This window comes from Gossypium hirsutum, chromosome D03 (assembly GCF_007990345.1).
Source record: "Gossypium hirsutum isolate 1008001.06 chromosome D03, Gossypium_hirsutum_v2.1, whole genome shotgun sequence".
Taxonomy (NCBI): Eukaryota; Viridiplantae; Streptophyta; class Magnoliopsida; order Malvales; family Malvaceae; genus Gossypium; species Gossypium hirsutum.
The window spans coordinates 24,587,600-24,594,910 of NC_053439.1; the positions used below are offsets into that span (position 1 = coordinate 24,587,600).

The 7,311-nt window shown below is 32.4% G+C and overlaps 1 long non-coding RNA gene across 1 annotated transcript; it reads left to right on the forward strand.

Moving 5' to 3' along the window:
- The first annotated feature begins 685 nt into the window (after positions 1–685).
- Positions 686–3,694, forward strand: LOC107949443 (uncharacterized). The gene is made up of 4 exons (XR_005911272.1): positions 686–1,108; positions 1,224–1,290; positions 2,416–2,493; positions 3,515–3,694. It is a non-coding gene; the product is annotated as an uncharacterized lncRNA (long non-coding RNA).
- Positions 3,695–7,311: the final 3,617 nt, after the last annotated feature.

The following is a 7,311-nucleotide window of genomic DNA, read 5'->3' on the forward strand; positions in this document are numbered from 1 at the left end:
GCAACCATGTGTAGCCGAATATTGGGTTGACTTGGTGTCTAATTTGGACGGTTTTGTAATCCAACAAAGTTATCAGATCTATCCAGAATAAATCAACAAGTTAGAGGACCAAAGAATAAAATTTATCCAATTTAATTAATTAAAACCCAAATTATTAATGAAATATTTTAAAATAAATTATTAAATATAATTTTATAAATTATTATTTAATTTAATCATGCATGACCCGCTTTATGTCTTAAAAAATATAATATATTCAAATTAATATAAAATAAGCCATTTATTGCATGAAAACTATATAATAAAGCATAAAATCACATTTTAATAATTTCTTTGTCCAAATTTCATATTTTCACATATTTCATTAATTATTAAACAATTACTTAGTTTTAACAACCTTTCAGGTAATACTCGGACTTAGGGCTTGGTTTCGACATTCTGTGAAGCCTCTCGGATGGATTTTAATGAGCTTATAAACTATTCAAATGTTATTTTTGTGTTTGGACATTGGACATTTTTATTGAGTTATTTATTTATTTTACAACTTTAAATTGCTATGCATGCGTGCTTGATGAGATTTCAAATCTGTCAACTTTACTTGGTTTTAAACATGATTATAAATTTGCGATTCTCTAACACCATGTTTGGTTGGGTGTAATGGCTAATCCATTACACCCCGATTCGGTGGCCCCACCCAATACGCCGTTTGGTTCACCGTTTACCGAATCGGAGGTTTTGCTATTCCTTACCTATTCCCTCAGCAGCTGTAATAGGGATTCCTGGGTTTTAGTTTGTAATGGCTATTCATCGTTTTCTTCTTTAATTTTGAGACCAAAATAGCCTGCCTTCTTCTCCCAAAAAATTTCCCATCGATTTCATATCCTCAAATCAAGCCAAATCGATTCACCTTCACGTTTTCACATCTTCTTCCAGCCAAATCGATTCGCCTTCATCTTCTTCCGGCCAAAGGTATGCTGACAGCCAAAGGGCTTCACCATTCTTCCAGTTCTTGCAGCGACTGAGAAACAGTAGCGGGAAGGGAGGTAATCTTTTTTTGCCCTCATCAAGCTTCATCCTCTCCGACGTTTCCCTTCCATTGATTGCAGAGGTAATCTTTTTACTTCTCTTCTTCATTGATTTTTCCCTCTTACGTTTGGGAACTTAAAATCGATTTTTGCCCTCAGCTCCATCTTCTCATACGTTTTTGCTCTTCATTTTATCAGGACCCAAAAATTTCATCACTTTCACATATTTGACCTTCCAGCATCGCCGCCTGCGCCTCTACTACCAGTGAGAATACCTTGTCTCCTTTCCTTTAGTTTCTACGCTTCAGATGTTTATCTATGTTTCCCGATTATCCTAAATTTTTGTGTTTTTAATTTATTTAGTTTAAAATTTCGATTTAGTGCATTCCATTGTTTGAAATTGAGTTAGAATTGTCTTCTAAAGGCTGAGACTGATCTAATTAGCTTTTCATCACCTGATCAAAAGAGCAAAATTCTCTGAGGGACAAGGTTTTAGTAACATAAAAGGAGAAAGAATGTTAAAAGTCCTGGCATGCATAGTCATATATCATTTAAGTTTCATCTTAGGCCCTAAAGAATGTTAGGTCCTCTGACATGCTAAACTATTTCCATTTGATCAACTAGCATAGATGAATATGCAAAGAAGCTTTCTTCTTTTATGCTAAATTATTTCCATTTGTCACCATGTGCATGGTTTATGCTAATATCTTTTATCTTTTAAGTATAATTTAAATCTAGGGCCTTAACGTAAGGTAAAGTGCCCTATTATTTGAGTAGTTTTGTTGCTGCTTCTGTTGTCATTTAAAAATATGATTTCCAAAGGCAAGTATTAATATGACCATGGTCCTCTCCTGCTATTGAATTGAAGAAATAAAAGAAAAAGGAAAGTTTGACTTATGAGGACAGAGCAGGGCAGATTCTTAGAGTAACCTTTGGGTATATGCTCATGAGGATTTGTGTTGAAATATTGCATTCTTTAAGTTTTTTGTTTTGTTTCTCCCATAGAGCTCTCTAATTGAATGATAGCTTGGCTTTGGCTGCAAAATGAATCAAGCTATGGATAGGCACGTTTAATATTAAAGAGGTTTGCACAAAAAGCAAATCCTATCAAGTCTATTTCATTTACTGTTAAACTAATTAAATACTATATCAAAGGGATCTTAAATTTCACCAATCTTCAGCCTTAGCGCATGAGAGTTTTGTTACTTTAAGTCAATGACAAGGTGTCCCTATATAGACAGATAAACTAATATAGGGCAGCAAAAGAAGAAAAACAAAATGTAATTGACTATAAAACCTGTTTAGATCTCCTTGGATGTCTCCTCTTTTTCAAATGTAGCTAAAATTTATTGTCAATATTTACATCATCTTCGTCTTTTATATTTTGCAGATAGAGCCAATCCCAAGAGGAAATCTGCCTCCTGGTTTTGATCCTATTGAAGGTTGCAAGCTTATCAGAAAGGAAAAGGTATTATTTTCAAGATTTTCCCTTTTCTTTTTTTTCCTTTATTAATCTGAGTGTGCACTACAATTTTAAAGCACAAGTTTGAATGAATTGCTTCTATTTTTCTTGTTTGTATTCATGTTACTTTGGTTATCCTTTGTTTTTCTTATCCTTTGTTATATTGTATCATAATTCAACATTATGTCATTTACGTCGATTCAATATATGCCTTACATGTTCATTGTAAGACAGAATCTGTTCCCCGTTTACTATTTGGTTTTGTTTGAAACATATTTGTACCATGGGGTTGCGACGAAGATTCTATTTTCGTGTTTAAACCGTTTGCAACAATGTTTTCATTAGAGCAAGTTTTCATGTCTGCTGATAGAGAACAATTTGTAATGCTTTCACTTGATGACTTGTTTACACCGTTGCTCGTACAAATCGTATATCGGTTTTATCTTATCATCTAGTATAGGTTTCAGCTTCTTCTATTGCAGCTTTCAGTTGCATGACCTTAGTCTAGGCCTATAGGGTTCTCACTTTTGTGGCATATTAGGCATGTTTTTTCAATAGGCTGTTAATTTTCGAACTCGGATGAAGTTGGAAGTTATGAAGCTTTCTACATGTTCACTATGACACTGCACTATGGTCAGTTAGAACCCAGTTCTGCTTCTTTGCTTGCTTTATATGCAGCTTGAAATCGCAATCAAGTTTTTGTCGTAAAGTTGCACCATGTTCATTCTTGTAGAATCAAACCTCTGTTCAATAGGCCTAGATAATTATCCTTTGTTGCAATGTTAGTGTCTTAAGGTTTGGGTATATGCTATCTGGTTTGCTTATCCCATGCAAAAACATGGTTTTATTACATTTCGCAGCATGGGATTCACATTCTGTTGCTTGTTTATGGATTATACTACCTATTTTTCAACCCGATTCTTATCATTTTTGTTCTTGCATCAATAATCAAATCAGTCTGTTAACATGCTCAGAACCCTTTCAATGCCACACTATGGGGTTGAAATTAATGCAGATGCAGATGCAGATGCAGATGCAGATGCAGTCCTGAAAATCGTGAAGATGCCCGAGTCTGAAAGACTCAAGATAGCTACAGCAGCAAGGAGAAGAGCTAGCAGATTTTCGGAGCAAAGATTTTACGATGATCTCAAAGCCGCAATCCGACCAATTATATGCGGTTCTTCCTAGTTATAGGATTGCATAAGAAGATCACACTGACATAGAAAACAATAGTTATACTTGTTCTTCTTTATTGGGGTTCTTCACCCTTTCGATCCAATCATTAGAAAAAGCTTAGTTTAGATTTGTCAACAAAATAGATATACTCTTAATTTTGATTTGAAAACATACTTGAAGGAATTGAGGATCATGTTTGGTTCATTGGATTGCTCATTCAATTACTGCCCTATTTTAAGATCATCATTTTATAATTTTTTTTAAATAGAGTAATTAAAAAGTAAATTTACTAATAATTTAATAATCTTGACCGTAATTTACTTTATATTTAAAAATATTGTTTATAACATAAAGTATTGTTTAATATTAAAAACAATGGACTAATGTTAGAAAATGGTTTCAAAGGCACAAAATCAATATTATTATCGTACTAATATTGCAAACAATATTTAAATTTCTCTAAATTAAATGAAAAAATTAATATAAGAATATTGATTATTAAGAATTTTATTAAATTATATATTTTAATTAAAATATATTTAATAATAATTATGTTAAAATATGATTAAATTATTTATTATTGATATTAATAATCTTATTAAAATTTAATAACAATAACAATAATCATTTACCTAAACAAATTTCTGCTAAGGGTATTCTAGTCATTTTAGTTTTTTCCATTATGCTATTACACCTCTATTACATTCAACCAAACACAGGATTACTATTACGCCTCTATTCCATTACATTCAATCAAACAGTTGATTTGCTATTACACCTCTATTCCATTACACCTCTAATCCAATACACCTCTAATCCAATACAGCGAACCAAACGTGCTCTAAGTATTTTTGAAAGTCCAAACCGAAAATTTTTTACCCAAACTCATTTTTAAGAAACAATTAAATTGTAATTTCCTTGTTTTAATAAATGAAAACGATGTTACGATAAATTGTATTTTTTTCAAATATTCGTGTTATAACAAGTATTTTTCAAAACAAAAAATCACTCAGTATTTAAATTTAAAGCTTTCGTAGAAAAAAAATAAAACCTAGTTACGTTCAACAAGTAAATGTTTTTCAATTGTTTTAATATAACTTCCAAGATTTGGCCATAACGTCTAGGCCGGGTTTAGAGTGTTACATTTAGTGGTATTAGAGTCGAGTTCAAAACTCAGACAATGGATTTTAAACCGAGTCTGCATACATATTTTAAAGGATATTTTAGGAAAGTATTTTTACTATTAAATTGAAAATTAAGTTTCAAAAAATTCGAGTCTCCTGAAGTTGATCCAAGATAAATACTCTCTATCCTTGAAACTTTAGATTATGAAACCTTAAGTTATGAGATGTTATTCCTGTAGTTAGTGAAACTTTGATTAAAAACACTCAAAGTGATAATATAAAACTTGTTTCTAAAACAATTGTCAGATAAAATGCATAAAATTTTTTGATAAGCATCATGGATAACCATGGAGTATGAACTCATGGTGCACGTCGTCGTGTGGCTCAAGAAGAATCATCCATTGTTCGAGTATCTACACCGTACCTTGGTGTCAATGAAAACGATCATGCTATTGATAACCTGAGTCAGAAGCTTAAGGAATTTATTGATGAAGAGACTAATCCTAATCTTGTTGATGCTGCAATATTTCAAGCACTGTTGAGGGTATTGTAGCAAGTTGCTAGAGGCCAAACTAGTACCGGGGGTGGTAAAACTATAGCAGAGAGGCTTCAATATAGTGGAGCCAAGGTGTTTAGGGGTGTTGCTGGAACCACCCCTACGGTAGCTTAGTATTGGGTGGTAGCTATGGAGAGAATTTTGGATGATTTGGACTATACCCTAGTCTAGAAACTTAAAGGCATAGTGTCGCTTCTGAGAGATGACACCTACTACTAGTGGCAATCTGTAGTTAAAGGTATTAAAGCTGAATGGATAATTTGTAAGTATTTCCAAGTTGCATTCCTGAAGAAGTATGTAGGCTCGAGGTATGTGGAATGACGGAAATGTGCAAGTGTACACAATTGCAACAAGTAATAAAGTGACAAGTAAATGTCGAGTTATTATACCCACAGGGACTGTGAAAAGACTTATTTATGAATGCTATTTAAAACACTGTGGTGAAGAAAAATATTTTGTTTGAAAGGGTGATTAAAAACTAAGACGTTAAACTAAGTAAACTAAATAAATAAATCTTAAATGCACGATTTCAAAATATGATTTTAACCAAGATGACATAATTGTGTTAGATTAATTACATTTCTTAACTTAGAATTATAAAAATCATATTTATATTGTTACAAATAAGTTCACGGTAACTCAGTAATTTGCTAACTTATGAACATACTCACCTATCAAATTCCATTTATCTCTTGACTATATCCCTATGCCAATTCAACTGGTTAAACAAATCTTACTAGGCAAATATGTTATTGCACATACATACTTATTAAATTGAAATAATTTCTTGTACATATCCCTATGTCAATTCAAACAATTAACTCGATTTAATAAGCACATAAAAGACTATGTGAGGTAACAAAGTATCCTTACCTTGAAACAGTTTAATCACAATAATCTTGCAAGTTATGCAAGGCAAATGTATCGTCAGATACCGTTGCTAATCTAACCCTCAGCTATCTTAGATGATTAAACATGCACTGATTAAGTACTGTGTCCATTAATTACAATTTCAATTCGTTTAAATAATTAATTCATTAGTTACCTAATAATTGTAATGCAAGAATAACTTAGTCATAATTTTACTTAATCAAGCATCTTACCGAAGCCTATAACAACATAAACACAATTTCAATAATTTTTAACAAATGAAATGCAATCAACCTAAGACAAATTAAATTCAAGCTAAATTGATTAAATTAACCATTCCAACAACATAAGTATTCATAGATATGTTCAGCATAACAACAAAAAAAAATTAAAGAGATAAGGAATAAGAATCAAATCTAGTGTTTTTCCATGGCTTGACTAATTGCTTCGTTCTTCCTTCTCCGTTGTCCTTGTCGACCAAGGCTACTATGAACACTTAATTGCTACTCCAAATAGCTGATGAATGCCCCTTTCCCAAAAGGAGAAATCGGCAAGAGAGGAAGGGAATTTTATAGCTGAGGAAAGAAGAGAGAAAGTGGAGAAAAGAGAGGAAAGATGTGAATGCTTGAGGTGTGTCTCTAAAATGACCAGCCTAAGGGGTTTTTATAGCTGAGGAGGGGTTCTAAAAATAGCTAAAATTATCAACCAAAGAGCCCTCCCTTGGTCGGCTACACATGTGGCAAGGTTGATAGTTTCAACTTTGCTAATTTAGGCTTGGGGCAAATCTATAAAGCCACCAATTGTGGAGGGGTTTGAATACAACTTGAACAAGTCTTCAAGGATCTCTTTGCAAGCTTAAATAATCCACTAATAACCTGATTTGGGTCAGCTCTTGGGACGATTTTTGAGCTGTCCATTTCTTGGTTGGTTCGGTTCACTCGGTTCAGTTCAACTGGACCACTTTTTCATAATTAATTAATAATAATTTTTTAACCCAAATTAAATTGGATATAAATTAAAATTAATTATATTATGAATTAATACATATAATTTTGGACCATCTTAGGTTGAAATTTAGATTGCCTCGATACTTCAAAT